Genomic DNA, 17,954 nt, shown 5'->3' with positions numbered 1-17,954 from the left:
GGAAACAAGGTAACCTGGGGACATACCAAAGATTGATTTGAAGCAAATACATGCAAATTTGAATAAAACTCTAGTCTCAATCTGTAGCCAGTGTAATTTTTGGTAATAAGAAGAAACATTTTTTCAGACATTATGCTAAAGTGATTAATAGATACTGGTCTTTGTTGTAAATAAATTTATGCTTTCAGGACATTGTCATAACTGCTTTCACTAGGGGCTCCTTTTACTAAGCTGCGATAGTGGTTTTAGCATGCACTTAGCGCACGCAGAATTGCTGTGCACACTAGACGCCGCGTGCTAAAAACGCTATCGCAGCTTAGTAAAAGGAACCCTAGGAATCAAAATTTACAAGAACTGGTATGTCCAACTAAAACTATGATAGTTACGAATGCCTCATGTGCATAGGAAGGGAGGGTGGGGCACTTTAATTCCTGATGCAGGCGTTTTAGCAAAACACATGGCGTGCCGAGTCCATGATTTGCCTGTTTTTATGATTATAGACTTTGTTGTTCTTATGCTGAACTATTGGTTGCAATTAAAGTTCTACTCTTTTTCACTGGACATTTCAAATGTGTTCATTGTGCTATCTATGACATCACTGAGGATAAATTCTTGTTTATTGATCTTTGAATCTTTGGACTAAAAAGACTACATATTTCTGTGAGAATGTACAACATGTAGTTCTATGGGGGTGATATACAGTAGAATCTCTGTTATCCAGCACCCATGGGGATTGGTGGATATTGGATAACTGTTTTTCTGGCTAATTGAGAATGTGTTAGAAACCTTGTCTAACACACTCTCAATTCACCCCCTCCCACCCTGAAGCACCAGCATAGCAGTGGTCCTGAGCCACAAAATCCTCCTCCCTCAAGCCCCAAAATGGCAGAAGCAGGCGGTGGTCCAGAGCCGCAAACTCCCTTGCTCCCTCCCTCCTTCGTTCCATTCCTTACCCGAGCACAGCCAGTCAGCAGGAGCCAGTCTCAAAACCGGCTGCTCGTGGCCAGCCCTGGTAGGGCCTTTCCTCTGACACGTCGGAAGAAATATGTTTTATTACAATGACATTATATAAACTTAGATTTACTGAGGAGACATTGCTTTAGATTTTATAATTCCTGGATTTGTCCCAGCTCTTTAGGCATATTATAAGTTGCTCTGAATTGTAAGGTATGGGTGGATTATAAATACAATTATTATTAACATTATTATTACAAATCCAAAACCCCCAGCTGCTGTCTGGTGTTATGAAAATGAGAGAGACATAGACTTGAACAATGTTAATTAAAGTTTATTTTCTATTACAAAAAAAAACACAAAACAGAGTTTGAGACAAATTAGATTTAAGCAGCTTATTGTAATCTGAAATCAGAAAGTATACATAGTTTATGCAATGAGATAGAAATTTCAGTGCACTGCTGTAACATCTTCGTGACTACCAAACTATTGTAACATCTGAAAGGATATAGGTCAACTAAAAAATTAAAATTTTTATTGTTTTTATATAGTGAGCACATTAAATTTCACTTCTCATTTTCTCTGTATTGTATCAGACACACATACTGCATAATATTTTTGCTTTCAGGCAAAGTTATGTTAATTATATCAGAGAAAACCTAAATGAAGTCTGTTCTTGGATATTGTCTTGCGTTGTGCAGCTTTTTCTGCTAAACTTTCAGCTGAAAGTTGAAATCATTCTGAGAGGCGTTGATCGTCAAGCAGAAGCATGTCGGGTCAATAGCTTATAATAAATAGGTTATTATTTATGTAAATAAAATATTGTATGTTTCTTCACCGTATGGCATTTTTTGCATAAATTGCCAAACGAAACCCCCTTCCCCCTTTTTACAAAACCATAGCGCGGTTTTTAGCACCAGCCATAGCAGTAACAGCTCCAACGCTCATAGGGATTCTATGAGTGTCCGAGCTATTACCGCTGCGACCAGCGCCAAAAGTGCTTCCATGATTTCATTGTAAGCCACTTAATTGTAATACGATTTTCGGGATATCATGAATTAATAAACTTGAAATGTGAACTAAAAAGGGTGGGGGGGATAAAGGAGGAGACAAAAACTGGCTTTTCTTGCGCAGTAATACTCTCAACTAAGGGCTCCTTTTACAAAGGTGCGCTAACGGTTTAACCTACGTAATACCACGCGCTAAACCACCGGCCGCACTAGCCGCTACCGCCTCCTTTTGAGTAGGTGGTAGCTTTTAGGCCGGCGCGGGGATTAACGCGTGATGAAAAGTCATGCGTGTTAACCCCGCTAGCGCGGCTTAATAAAAGGAGCCCTAAAAGTTTTCTCCTGCAGGCTCACTGCTGTAGCTGGCTGCACACATAGATCGTTAAAGAATTTTCGCAAACTGTATAAAACGTTATTTAAATGGAAATAAGCAAATTACATATTCCTAATATATTGACACATAAATTAACCAATGATTATCCATAGTCTACAAATGTTTTTTTGTTTCTGGCCATTTTTTTCTTCTTGATCCACTAGGCTTCTGACTCGGCTGAAACGGCCTCAATTTAGACAAAGCTCCATGAGCCTTCATTTGCACTGATGGATTTCGTTTTCCACTGCTTTCATCCCTCCTCCCAGCTCAGTCCAGCTATTAGAGCAAAATCCTTTAGCCCCAGAACCACAAACTGCAGTACCCTCTGAAAAAAACCCCAATTAAGGGGATCCGTACTCTGCTCTCTGCAAGGAGAGGGGGTTAATAATCAATTTGGGCTACCATTAAGGCATGTTATTTTGAATACACATCCAGGGTGGGGTGGGGGGGAATATTTCATGATTTCTTTTGCTTATGAATAATTGTTGGGTATAAGGGAGGGGAAATATTTGATGAGAGTTCGAATTTTATGATATATTAAGTGATGTTAAAGTATAAAATTATTGTATTTTATGTTACACTTATTATGAGTTTTAAAAATGAATAAAGATTTATTTTTTTTAAAAAGGCATGTTATTTTCCCATTAACCAGTTTTTAATAATTAGGGGTGTCCTTTTACTAAACTGTGGTAAACATTCATTGTTGCTTACTGCAGGTTAAAAAGCACTACCATTGGGTGTGCTTAGGCATCCTTCATTAGTTTTGGGATCAGTGATGACGCCCACACATTAAAAAATAGAATTTATTGCTTAGCACTGGGGGTGGGTCTGACAGCAGAGAGTAGGTGTGTTCTGTGCTATTCAGTTAGAACAGCTGCATCGCCACACACTGATTAGCATTGCTTAGCACTTCAGTCCTTACCACCTACAAAATAGGTGGTGGTAAGGGCCCACGCGCTAATGGCCATATGCTAATGGGGAAATTAGCACGTCACCATTAATAGGAAAAATGGAACACGGGGCCATTTTTTTTCACTATGCTAAAAGTGGCCTCAGGACAAGGGAAAGACCCATGCTGGAGATAGTCGAGGTCACTTCTTAGCAAGACTTGGTAAAAGGATCCCTAGATCCACGGCAGGATTAACTCATCGAGGGCCCCTAGGCACACAAGTACACTGGGCCCCCTGCCCCGCCCTACCCCACCATGCGCCCAGGCGGAAACAGGAAGCTACATCAGAGGGAAGCTTTGGGCAAGCAGCACCGCTTGCAAAATTACAGTTCCCGTTGCTTTTCTTAACTGCGTTGCTTGCTTGTCTTACTTTCCGTCAATGGGGGGGGCTGCGTTGCCGATCGGGGGGCCCGCGTTGCCGATCGGGGGGGGGGGCCGTGCTGCTGATCGGGGGGGCCCACGTTGCCAATCGATGCTGGAGGGGACCATCGCCGTTTGGAAAAAACAATGTTGATGCTCTCCTTCATCAGGCCCCCCTGACCATTTTGGGCCCTAGGCACGTGCCTACTTGGCCTATTGGTTAATCCTGCCCTACCTAGATCTCATTGTACAAAAGCACTGCCATAGGGTACACTCAGGCATCCTACAGTAGTATGGGGATTAGCACACATGGGGAGCATGTGGTGCAGTGGTTACAGCTACTGCCTCAGCACCCTGAGGTTGTGGATTCAAATCCCACAATGCTCCCTGTGACCCCAGGAAAGTCACCTAATTCCCCATTGCCCCAGGGTACATTAGGTAGCATGAGAGCCCACCAGGACAGATAGTGAAAAATGCTTGAGCACCTGAATGTAACATAGTAACATAGTAGATGACGGCAGATAAAGACCCGAATGGTCCATCCAGTCTGCCCAACCTGATTCAATTTAAATTTTTTTTTTTTTTTAATTTTTTCTTCTTAGCTATTTCTAGCTATAAATACTATATAAATTTCGTAGCTATAAATACTATATAAATAAAATGGGACTTGGTAGTAAAAAAACAAACACACCCTAATTGTAGTCCATATTGATAACTACACCCCTAGGTGTTGCTAATGTGAACCTTTTTCCCCCAAATCTGTAAATGCTACTTCATAATATCCCTTAGGCCTTATGCAACATATTTTGTGGGACTGCTTAGAATGGCTATATTTCTAAAGGTCTTCATCCTCGCTATATTAGCTTTTTGGTGAAAGTTTTTGTGCTTGTATGGATGGTAGAGTGTGGGTTCACCTCTCCAGCGTTCTGAGGCTTTTCTTTCGCTGTAAGCATTATATGGTGCCTAATTGATTTGTTTATTAATGGAGTGAGTTAGTTTAGTGAATAAGTTATATTTTCTCTCCATTCTTCACTTTGGGGTTTTTTGTTATTGTTGTTTATATCATAATATCCTCCACTTTGACTATAAAATGAAGTTTCTTGTATGGCAGTGAGCAATAATACCACTGAGCTACCAGGCCAACTCTTCTATGCATGAAGTCCTAACTATAAGTTAGATATTCAAAAGACTGGTAACCATATAGCTTTATATGAATAAGGGGTAATTTAGCGCTCGCTATTCCACGCATTAAGGCCCTAACGCACCTTAGTAAAAGGAGCCCATTCTGTTTTTGCTTAGGTTGCATTTTAACTGAATTTTTGCCATTCTAGGCCCCCTTTTAAGAAGCTGCATTAGGCTTTTTTTATCGCTGACCATGGCGGTATTAGCTGTGACACTCATAAGAATTCTAAGAGCATCAGAGTTTTTACCGCCATGGCCGGTAATAAAAAGCCTAACGCAGCTTCATAAAAGGGAAGGGACCTAGATTTCTATTTCTTTTCTATGCTGCATATTATAATTTTATATTTAATGCTATATCACAGTTCTTCAACCGCCGGTCCGCGGACCGGTATCGGTCCGCAGGAAATTTTTGCCGGTCCGCACAGGACCGGCAAGATTGACTCATTTGAACTTCCTGCCGGTCCGCGCAGGACCAGCAAGATCAGCATCGGAAGCGTGCGCTGGGCCGGAGAGATCTTGGGGAGCCTCCGACAGTGGCTTTCTCCCCTGTCTGCAGCTCTCCTTTACTTCCCAGCGCAGCGATTCACAAAGGCAGCCTCGGGGCTTTTGCTGAGTCGCGGCTGCCTCTGATGATGCAACTTCCTCTTTCCTCAGAGGCGGCGCGACCCAACAAAGGACCCGAGGCTGCATTCGTGAATCGCTGCGCTGGGAAGTAAGAAGAGCTGCTGGGAGGGGAGAAAACCACTATCAGTCTGGGAAGCTGCTGGGCAGGGGAAAAAAGGGACAGCTGCTACTGGAAAGGGAGAAGGAGAAGGAGAGATGCATCTGGGAGGGGAGGAGGGAAAGGAATCTGGGAAGTTGCTGGGCCAGGAAAAAAAAGGGACAGCTGCTACTGGAGAGGGAGAAGGAGAAGGAGAGATGCATCTGGGAGGGGAGGAGGGAAAGGAATCTGGGAAGCTGCTGGGCCAGGAAAAAAAAGGACAGCTGCTACTGGAGAGGGAGAAGAAGGAGAGATGCTTCTGGGAGGGGAGGAGGGAAAGGAATCTGGGAAGCTGCTGGGCAAGATAAAAAAAGGGACAGCTGCTACTGGAGAGGGAGAAGAAGGAGAGATGCTTCTGGGAGGGGAGGAGGGAAAGGAATCTGGGAAGCTGCTGGGCAAGGAAAAAAAAGGGACAGCTGCTACTGGAGAGGGAGACGGAGAGATGCTGCTGGGAGGGGAGGAAGGGAAGAGAGTTACTGCTGGACAGGAGGAGGAGGGAAGGGAGAATGAAAAAAGGAAGGAAACAGCTGGCAGAGAGATTAGAGGAGGGGAAGGGGAGACACAGGCATGAGAAAGTAGAGAGATTGATGATAGGAAGGGGTCAGCAGAAAAATAAGCAGAGGGACAACGATGATAGATCTGGTGTAGGAGAGATAAAAATGAAGAGAGCAGTGAAGCTGGAATGAATCATGTAAATAGGAGAGAGGGGCACAAGCTGGATGGAAAGGGGAGAGGGACATAGAAAGAAGACAGATACCATATGGAAGGGGGAGAGGACAGATAGTGGATGGAAGGGGCAGATGCTGGATTGAAGAGACAGAGAGGGCATACGCTGGAAGGAAGAGAGTGAAAAAAAGATTGAAAGCAGAAACCAGAGATGACAAAAGGTAGAAAAAAATAATCTTATTTCTATTTTGTGATTAGAATATATCAGATTTGAAATATATATCCTGCTAGAGCTGGTGTTAGACATAACTGGGGACTGCAAAACCCAGGCAGTGCTTCTTTAGCTTTCAGCTGGCTTAGGGCGCTCTCTGACCAGGGGGCAGTTGCCCTAGTTGCACTCCCCTAAAACTATTCCTGTCATGTGGTACTTCAGTATTCTGTTAGCATGATATTTCTGTGTAGCATTCTGTAATAATTCGGCTTGTTCAGTTTTCTTGATAGTAGAGGGGATATATGTGAAGGGGAGGGGAGACAGGGGTTTTGTTGATCCTTGCTCTGAATTATTTGTATTTATAAAATGACAATTCTACAGAATATTGTTTCTTTTTATACTTTAATAAAATACATTCAATATAAAATCATAACTGAGGCTTGTGTGGATGGGATCAGATGATTTGTGGGGACCGAGCTCGCGGAGATGGGGCGGAAACGGGATTTTTAAATTTTAGTCCTTGTAGTTTGCCGGTCCACAAAATAATTCTTTTTTTTCTGCCGGTCCACGGGTGTAAAAAGGTTGAAGAACACTGTGCTATATTATAGTGTTGCTATATATAAATAGATTTATTTGTGATCTTTCACAAAGCTCTTCCAAATAGGCTAAGCAAAAATATTTTTGTAGTATTCTAATTTTCTTTGCCACCCACCCTGCATTTCTCTCTTTTATTGCTCAGATTTGCAATGTTGCAGCTGTTATTCATCCTTTCATTAATATATTTCGATAATCCCCATACCTCCTCCCTTGCTGTACCATTTTTGCTGTGATTTTCCTTTGTTTTCTTGACTCCCTTCTTTTCTTCAGTTCTCTCAGTCATTCTATGTATTTTCTCTTGTTCTCTTCTTTCATTGAAGCTGTTTACCTTACAAAGGCCGACGCTTTTTTTATTACTCTTTTTTTTATTTATTTATAAATCTTTATCATGAAGTATACAAGCATTAATCATCAACATAATCACTTAAATTCCATCAATATCATTACAGAAGAAAAATATCCCTCCCCTTCCTTCCCGCAATTCAATCAAGAAATAAACCAAAAAGATACCCCCCACCCCGTCCTGGATATATATAAAAATAAACAGTAAATTAAATAAAGACAATTATGTTGAATTAACAAAGAATGTCAACGGGCCCCACACCAATTAAAATACTTTGCTATGCCCCCAACATAACGAAAACGAAAAGCTCTTGCCTTTCTGCTCCTTTGAAAACCAGTATATTTTTCTGTTTCTTTATCTCCTGTTTTTGTCACACATGCTTGAGCTCACTCCCTGTTCTCTGCAAAGTCTTTCATCATGCAAAGATCTATAAACAGTGGGTGGTTCATCAGGCATTGCATTGTCTGAAGCTTATGTAAAAATACTGACTTATCTGATGCTAATGAATTACAAACTACGCTCTATTGCTAGTCTTTGCTAGAGATGGATCGGTCAAACGTTTCTGATGTTTGATCTATGATTCATGAGTCTAATCCATAGTGCCTTGGAGTTTATATTTTATTTCTCAGATCAGGGTTTTGATTGACATTTGCTTTCCATTTTGCATATGAGAAATAGATATCGCCCCAAAAAAGAAGTCTAACCCCCTCTTTTACTAAGGTGCGCTATGCTTTTTAGCGCGCGATAAATATTAGCGCATGCTAATCACGTGCTAAACACTAACGTGTGCATGTTATCCTATGGTCTAAAAAGATAAGTGCTTACACACAGTTTTATCACAATGCCAGACTGCTGATGGTTGCCTGCTCTTTATTTAAAATTTGACAGAAATTGATATTTGACATTAAAAATTATTGATGAATATAAAGTATTTAAAAACAAACATATTTTAAAAAGATTAAATTAATTTAAAAAATCATAACAGAGATTTTGACCTATGATGATACCCTAACCCTAAATTGGAGTCCTTCTATTGATCGGATCCCAAGGGTGGTTTCAGGACTTTTTCCTCTGTTTTATAGAATTATGCATTCTTCATAATTTGAGAGTGTTCTATGTTATTCATGACAATCTAAAGATTTTTGGCACTTTGAACACTCATTAAGAGTCTCCACTACTTTCGCTCACATTAGCGGTTAGCACACATATTGATTTAGTGCGTGCTAAACGCGCACTAAAACGCTTAGCGCACCTTAGTAAAAGAGAGCCTAAGGGGCTCATAATCGAAAGAGAAAAATGTCCAAAAGCCGGCCTAAGTCGGCACTTGGACGAACATTTCTCAAAAACGTCCAAGTGCCGATAATAAAACCAGGTTTTCTAAACGATCTAGGCCTTCATAGTGCCGCTGAACAACCAAAGCTAAACGGGGCGTTTCGGGAGGCGTGTTAATGGCGGGAGTTGGGCGGGACGTGGGCCAGCTTAGACTTAGTCATACAGCATGTATAACCGAAAGTTATACAGCCCACGATCGACGGAACTTGGACGTTGTGACTTAGACCATGTAAAACATGGTCTAAGTCACAAAAACCCACCTAAAGTCACCAGATAAGCATTGCAAACACATAAAACAGACCCCCCATACACTACCCCAGTGATCACCGAGCCCCCCACCCCCATAAAAATTTTAATCACAACTTTAAAATTCAGCCTCCAGACCATTATCACCTGGCCATCTGGAATAGGAAAGCCTAGTCGTGCTGCACAAAGGTGTCTTAAGCCATCTTGGGGGTGGGTTAGGGACCCATGGAGAGGATGACCCATGCCCATAAGCCCCTGTAATCACTGCATTGATATTGAAACATGTGCACTCCCCTATACACTTCCAAAACCCTTTTGTACTGGCATATAAGTGGCTCCTGCAGCCATAAGGGCTATTGTAGTGGTAGATAAGTGGGTCTATGGGATTCTGGAGGTGGTTTGGGGGGCTCACTGTAACCTATAAGGGATCTGTAGGGAGGAGAAGCCATGGCACCCTTTTTGTGAAGTTCACAGTGGTGCCCTGTAAGGTACCCCGCTGTTTAGGTTGCATGTCTGGGTGTGCAGTCCATCACTTTGCAGACCCCTCCCACATCCAACAGGGCTTGTTCTAGGCGCTTTGGACTTGGACGGAAAGTTGGATGAAAATGTGGTATAAAGATGGATGATTTAGTGGCTTGGACGATTAGATCGGCACGACATATAATTAGACGATTTTCAAAACGAAAAAAAGTTGGACGTATCTTTCGAAAATGTGTCTTAAGCTCTTTTTAACTTTGGATGACTTGTGAGATGGACGTAAACGGACTTAGACGTCCCTTTCGATTATGCCCCTCTAAGTATTATGCTATCAGCATAAAAGATGACTAAAATACAGCATAATGGGCCACATTCAGTATATGGCGCTGAAAAATCAGTGCTGACAAAAAATCAGCGCTGAATGCAGTGGCGTAGTGAGAGTGGGAGGCACCCGGGGCAATGGCACCCCCATTGCCCTCTTCCCCACCCCCCTGCTGCATGCCCTCCCCTTCCCTTCCTCTGTACCTGTTTAGCTTCCCTGGTGCGAGCAGCATCTCTAACCTGCTGCCCGCGCCAGCGGCGGCTCTCCCTCTCACACCACTTCCTAGTCGCAGGACATGAAAGTAACATCAGAGGGGAGCACCGAGGCCGGCACGAGCAGAAGTTTGGAGCTCCTGCTCCTGCTGGTGAAGAACTAGAGGAATGGTGGCGGGGAATTGAAGGCGAGCGTGTGGCGGAGGAGAAGTGGGAAGAGCAGGGGAGCGGAGAAGAGGAGAGTTGACAGCACTCCCACCAAGATGGCGCCCAGGCACTCTGCCCCCCACCACCACCGCTACCCCTTACTAAGTCACTAGCTGAATGATATTCTATAAAGTGTGCTTCGGAATGGTTATGCCAGAATGTAGTGCCAGAATCCATGCCCAACTTTCTGCATGAGATTTTATACCAACTGAAACCAGGTATAAATCTTGGTGTGTATGCTGGGTGCAGAACTCCCCCAATTCTATAAAACGGTGTGCAGTCCTTGTTTGGGTAAAACTTGGCCTACGTCCAACGGTTTTAAGGACCTTTAAAACTCTTTGAACAAAGACGCAACTCATTCATCTATCCTGATCCACTCTTCTTCGCATCTGCATTGCTGACCTCCTGATCTCTGCATTAGCCAGTTAGCCTGATTAATCATAATGTGCCAGCTGGTTAATGCTTCCATGCCCATGTTCCACCTCTGCCACACCTCCTCAGAGAAAAATTATTTACAAATAAATAATGCACATTTTACTGCGCAGAAACAGGATAAACACCATAAAATGCTTTGACATGTTTGTGCAATAGTCAGTTTTTCTATACTAACCGTTCATAAGGGCTTAACACCCTTTAGTAAATAGATTTGGTAGAAAGAAATTAGGCCTCGATTCACTAGCCTGCCCAATCCGAGGCAGGCCAACTGATTCACAAATGGGGGCGATGCAAACGAGGGCAATCAGAGGCACGCCCCCAACCGACCGCACGGATCGCTGGAGAGCGATCCTTGAGCATGCGCAGACCATCTTCTTTGCCTGTAGATGGTCTGCACCTGCTCACCGCGAAGAAAGAGCTGGAAACTTTTTGGTTTTTTTAGAGCTTGAAACTTTCACGAGCCCATAGTTTTAACCCGCGGGTTGAAAGCGGGGCTGCACTGCGGGTTAAAACCACGAAGTCGGGGCAGAGAGCAGGGTTTTTGCACAAACGACTGGTCCTCAGCAGTCACTTGTCTTTTGATTGGGCAGCCCAGTTGGTGTTTCTGAAATTGTTTTGTGAATCGCTGTCTTCCTACTTTTGGATGCTCCTCCCCTCATTTGCATCTCCGAGAATCCCGGAGAGAGCGTGAACTCGAAGGCCTTGAGCATGCGCAGATGCTCAAGGCCCAGCAAGCAAGAAGACACAGATCTTCGGCAACGGCATGTCCTATGCGTTGGTGCCGGTGCCAGATGGGGGTAAGCAGTGTGTTTGGGTGGGTGCTGGGGGATGCCAGATTGCGGTGGGGTGATGCGACGTGAGCGGGGGTATGCCAGATCGCGGGGGGAGGGTGCCGGATCGGGGTGGGCGCCGCTCGCAAATCAAGGCAAGCTCGGTTTCCAAGACGCCGATTTTGCAAATGTTTTACTCGTCTTGCAAAACACTCGCAAAATGGTGCACTCGTAAACCGAAGTACCACTGTAGTTGGAACTCCATTTATACCAACCTAATTAAGACTTGTGGAAATAATAAAAACCAAAGTGGAGAAAAACAGACCTCAATACATTGGTTCGTGATGCACAGGGCATCTTTCTGGAACCCGTATCATCCGCTTTTTGGGTGGTGTTACACATATGTCAAACCAAGACGGCTTGCCCCAGTATTTCAGAAACAGATGGGAAATGCTTTGAGAGATAAGTGAACTGTGTTTTCATTTTTTCTGGGCGCAGGCCAGCATGGACTGGTTTGCACTGCTGTTGCAGCTTTGTTGACATCCCCACACACTTTTTGTTGCCATCAGTTTTTCAAGTCATCGTTGTGAACTTCTTATGAGAAATAACACATACCAAAGAAATGAGAAAACTTATATTGTACAGTATATATTTTTAAAAAAATTGTGTGGATGGTTATTATTTTTGTTGTGGAGTTGTTTTTTTACATAATAGTGATGATACGGGTTCCATGAGCCAATGTATTGAGGTGTATTTTTTCTCAACTTTGTTTATTATTATTTACACAAGCCTTAAGGGTCCAGCTTTTCGGGAGCTTGGTGAAACCTTTTGTAAAGACTTTAGCTTTTTCTGAAATACTGCCTGCTTATGGAAAAGGAGAGCAAAGAGTGAAAAACACAGAGGACTTTAATAGATGGCTCAGAGCCTGGTGTCATCAAGAAGGCTTCAGGTACATAGGAGGATGGGGAAATACATGGAAGGACAAGAAGCTATATTGCACTGATGGGCTACATATTACTACAGCAGGAAAAAGAAACCTTGCAGAGAAATTTAGACAATATTTTTCTAGGCATTTAAACTAGAAGGTGGGGGTGGTGTATGTACGAAGGACAATTATAGAGACCACCCCCGGCAAAAGAAAAGATGTGATAGTAGTAAAGGCTGCAACATAAGCAATATCAGCAACTCATTTCTTAGTATTGCAACGGAAAGTGAAACGACACAAAAATCCATACGAAAAAAGAGATTATCGCTGAAAAATAGCTGGAAAGCGATGACCACAAATGCTCGCAGTCTAAGCAACAAAGTTCATGATCTGCAAGCCCTGATATTAGAGGCAGATCTAGATATTGTTGCTATCACAGAGACATGGTTCAGTGAATCACATGGATGGGATGCAAACATACCGGGATATAATCTTTTTAGGAAGGACAGAGATGGTCATAAAGGTGGAGGAGTAGCTCTCTATGTAAAGATCAATATCCAAGCGACCGAAATGCAAGGGACCTGGGGAGAGGAAGAAGCGATATGGATTGCTCTGAAAAGAGAAGATGGAACTTCTATCTACGTGGGTGTAGTCTACAGACCTCCGACTCAATCGCAGCAAATTGATAAGGATCTGATTGTGGATATCCAAAAGTTTGGAAGGAAAGAGGAGGTTCTGCTGTTGGGAGATTTCAACCTGCCGGATGCGGACTGGAATGTTCCGTCTGCGGAATCGGAAAGAAGTAGGGAGATTGTGGATGCCTTTCAAGAGGCTCTGCTCAGACAAATGGTGACGGAACCCACAAAAGAAAAAGCGATATTGGATCTGGTCCTCACAAATGGAGAGAGTATCTCTAATGTTCGAGTGGGTGCTCACCTGGGTAGTAGCGATCATCAAACGGTTTGGTTTGATATAACGGCTAAAGTGGAGAGCGGCCGCACGATACTTAAAGTCCTAGATTTCAAACGTACGGACTTTAATGCAATGGGAAAGTACTTGAAGAAAGAGCTGTTAGGATGGGAGGACATAAGAGAAGTGGAAAGACAGTGGTCTAAGCTGAAAGGAGCGATAAAAATGGCTACGGACCTTTACGTGAAGAAAATCAATAAAAACAAGAGAAAAAGGAAGCCGATATGGTTCTCCAACCTAGTGGCTGAGAAAATAAAGGCGAAAGAGTTGGCGTTCATGAAATATAAAAAAACCCAAGAAGAGGACAGCAGAAAGGACTACATGGTGAAACTGAAAGAAGCCAAGAGAGAGATACGTTTGGCGACGGCACAGGCGGAAGAACAAATGGCTAAAAATGTAAAAAAGGGAGATAAAAATTTTTTCAGATATATTAGTGAAAGGAGGAAGATAAAAAATGGAATTGCTAGGCTAAAAGATGCTGGGAACAAATATGTGGAGAGTGATGATGAGAAAGCAAATGTGCTAAACAAATACTTCTGTTCTATGTTCACAGAAGAAAATCCTGGAGAAGGACCAAGATTGTCTGGCAAAGTTACACGAGAAAATGGAGTAGATTCTGCGCCGTTCACGGAGGAGGGTGTTTATGAGCAACTTGAAAAACTGAAGGTGGACAAAGCGATGGGACCAGACGGGATCCATCCCAGGATACTAAGGGAGCTCAGAGAGGTTCTGGCGAGTCTTATTAAAGACTTGTTCAACAAATCTCTGGAGACGGGAGTGATTCCTGGGGATTGGAGGAGAGCGGATGTGGTCCCTATTCATAAAAGTGGTCACAGGGATGAAGCAGGAAGCTACAGGCCAGTGAGCCTCACTTCAGTTGTTGGAAAAATAATGGAAGTGTTGCTGAAAGAAAGGATAGCGTATTTCCTTGAATCTAATGGGTTACAGGATCCGAGGCAACATGGCTTTACAAAAGGTAAATCGTGCCAAACGAACCTGATTGAATTTTTTGATTGGGTGACCAGAGAGCTGGATCGAGGACATATGCTAGATGTAATTTACTTGGATTTCAGCAAAGCCTTTGATACAGTTCCTCATAGGAGGCTGTTGAACAAACTTGAAGGGCTGAAGTTAGGACCCAAAGTGGTGAACTGGGTCAGAAACTGGCTGTCGGACAGACGCCAGAGGGTGGTGGTTAATGGAAGTCGCTCGAAGGAAGGAAAGGTGACTAGTGGAGTCCCTCGGGGTTCGGTGCTGGGGCCAATCCTGTTCAATATGTATGTAAGTGACATTGCTGAAGGGTTAGAAGGAAAAGTGTGCCTTTTTGCAGATGATACCAAGATTTGTAACAGAGTAGACACTGAAGAGGGAGTGGAAAATATGAAAAAGGATCTGCAAAAGTTAAAGGAATGGTCTAATGCCTGGCAACTAAAATTCAATGCAAAGAAATGCAGAGTAATGCATTTGGGGATTAATAATAGGAAGGAATCGTATATGCTGGGAGGAGAGAAGCTGATATGCACGGACGGGGAGAGGGACCTTGGGGTGATAGTGTCCGAAGATCTAAAGGCGAAAAAACAGTGTGACAAGGCAGTGGCTGCTGCCAGAAGGATTCTGGGCTGTATAAAGAGAGGCGTAGTCAGTAGAAGGAAGAAGGTGTTGATGCCCCTGTACAGGTCATTGGTGAGGCCCCACTTGGAGTATTGTGTTCAGTTTTGGAGACCGTATCTGGCGAAAGACGTAAGAAGACTTGAGGCGGTCCAGAGGAGGGCGACGAAAATGATAGGAGGCTTGCGCCAGAAGACGTATGAGGAGAGACTGGAAGCCCTGAATATGTATACCCTAGAGGAAAGGAGAGACAGGGGAGATATGATTCAGACGTTCAAATACTTAAAGAGTATTAACGTAGAACAAAATCTTTTCCAGAGAAAGGAAAATGGTAAAACCAGAGGACATAATTTGAGGTTGAGGGGTGGTAGATTCAGGGGCAATGTTAGGAAATTCTACTTTACGGAGAGGGTGGTGGATGCCTGGAATGCGCTCCCGAGAGAGGTGGTGGAGAGTAAAACTGTGACTGAATTCAAAGAAGCGTGGGATGAACACAGAAGATTTAGAATCAGAAAATAATATTAAAGATTGAACTAGGCCAGTTACTGGGCAGACTTGTACGGTCTGTGTCTGTGTATGGCCGTTTGGAGGAGGATGGGCAGGGGAGGGCTTCAATGGCTGGGAGGGTGTAGATGGGCTGGAGTAAGTCTTAACAGAGATTTCGGCAGTTGGAACCCAAGCACAGTACCGGGTAAAGCTTTGGATTCTCGCCCAGAAATAGCTAAGAAGAAAAAAAAAAAAATTTTAAATTGAATCAGGTTGGGCAGACTGGATGGACCATTCGGGTCTTTATCTGCCGTCATCTACTATGTTACTATGTTACTATTTATTAAGGGCTCTTTTTACGAAGCTGCGTTAGCGGTTTAATGCGCGTAATAGCGCACACTAATTTGCTGGCCACACTAGCCGCTACCGCCTCCTCTTGAGCAGGCGGTAGTTTTTCAGCTAGCGTGGGGGTTAGCGCGCGCTTAAAAGGTGCTTGCGATAAAGCCGCTAACGTGGCTTCGTAAAAGGAGTCCCGATGCGCGCTAACCAATTTAGTTCACGCTAAATGCTAAGGCATCCATTATATTCCATGGGCTCTTTAGCATTTACCATGCGTTAAATTGGTTAGCGCACCTTAATAAATGGACTCCTTAGTTATTTTGGTGTGAATGGAGTTCCAACTATACTTATAACAGCACATTTTCTTATTGACAGAAGTGATAAAAAAGAAAAAAGACAAGAATATCCCTTAACTATACCATTTTAAACCAAATCCTCAGATTCAAAGAGATCAATCCATAAATGAATTCCTTATATAAATAAGCAGTCATCCATAAAGGCCCTGATTCTACAAAAGGCTTTAGACATGTTCCTGTAACTGATATGTGTTGAGGTGCAAGACAGCCTGTTGATCTTGTAGTTCCCGATCTTGTAAGACAGGAAAATCAATAAGCTCTGTCAGAGACAGAAGGGCAGAGTGGCTGAAGGCAGATGGGATATGTGTGTGTGTGAGACGAGGGCAGAGTAGCTGAGGACAGGTGGGATGTGTGTGAGCGAGAGAGAGAAGGAATGGGTCATAGAAAAAACACAGCTTTTAAAGAATACATGGTTCATGCAAGAAACTGGCTTGTTTTAGCTTACTGGCTGTCAGCACAATAAAAAGCATAATGTAAATATGTGCACAAGATATGGAGGCTGAGCGATAACATCTTGTTATGGATTTTTATGGCTTTTGGTGCTATCCTAGACTAGATACTGCACCAGGACACATCCACTGTTCCCTCTGAGTGAAGGTCCTTCAACTGCCTAGCTGCTAGTGGGGGGGGGGGGGGGATGCTTCAGTATTATGTTTTCAATTGCTAGGGATAGGCATTCCCTGGAGTCCTGCAGAGCTTGCCTGCCCCTCACTATTGAAAACGCAATAGTGAAACAGCTCTTCCCACCAGCAGTACTGTAGGTAGACGACTCCCGGTCAGCTTAGAGGGAACAATTGACACATCATGACCCCCCACCCAGAAATGTGTAGCCAGTTTTATGGCGGTTGGCAATAAGCACATTTTGATTGTTGTTATTCAGGTCTCACCACGTCTGGGTAGGTAGAGCAGACCTTTCAGCCACAGCATGATGGCTGAAAGGTCAGTTCTACCTACCCAGATGTGGCGAGACTCAGACAACAGCAACAATCATGATGCCAGCCACGGAAGCCTAAGAAAACATAAACACCTTTTGTTTGCAGACTATAGATTTCTTAAAGCTAGTAGCCTATTCCTCTGACATCTTCAGAAAAAAAATGGATGGTCCTACTTCAAAAAGAAAGGAAGAAACTGTGAAACAGGCAGCCCAAGGAGAACAAACTGAATTAATAGTTGGCAATACCTATCAGAAGCTGCAATATAGGGATCTACTGAGAAGAATGTTGGAAAAGAACAAATACTTCCAACACAGTAAAAACTGAACTAAAGACCAAAAAGAAAAGAAAAAAATAAAGCACTAACACATACTATGGTCAAAAAAAGAGGAGGATATGGAGGGGGAAAAAAACACCTCACAATAAATAAAGCAAAGAAAGCTCAGAAATGCAGCCATCAGTTTCAACAGGAAACAAAAGGAGGTACCCCCACATCACCACAGAAACGCAGGAACTTCTGCATGTTTAAAAGGCTTTCCGTTCTACCGTGGAATGCTTGGGATAATGTGTTCCCTGGGTGCTCTGTTGGATGGTATCACCCAGCTCATATACAGTATCCTTTAGAGAATATGTAGAGCACAGAATCAAATGTCTGTCTACAACTCCTTAACATGAAAGGGGGAAAGGCATCGATAAGAGAATGCAGCGACATACAATAAGGACAGAACTGACAAATAGTGGAAATGACTAATGCTGGTTTTATATGGGAATGGCATTTTGTGTTCCTGAATTTGGACTGGAATAATAATAATAATAATAATAATAAAGATTATCTAACTTAGTCTCTATGCCAACAGCATCATTGTTGTTGACAGTAATATATCCCCTTATGCAGAAATTCTTTTCCAGCACAAATGGTGATTAAGGAAGACATTG

The sequence above is a fragment of the Geotrypetes seraphini genome, chromosome 3 (assembly GCF_902459505.1).
Source record: "Geotrypetes seraphini chromosome 3, aGeoSer1.1, whole genome shotgun sequence".
Taxonomy (NCBI): domain Eukaryota; kingdom Metazoa; phylum Chordata; class Amphibia; order Gymnophiona; family Dermophiidae; genus Geotrypetes; species Geotrypetes seraphini.
The sequence above is the reverse complement of the archived record's forward strand: the minus strand, read 5'-3'. Positions refer to the sequence as shown.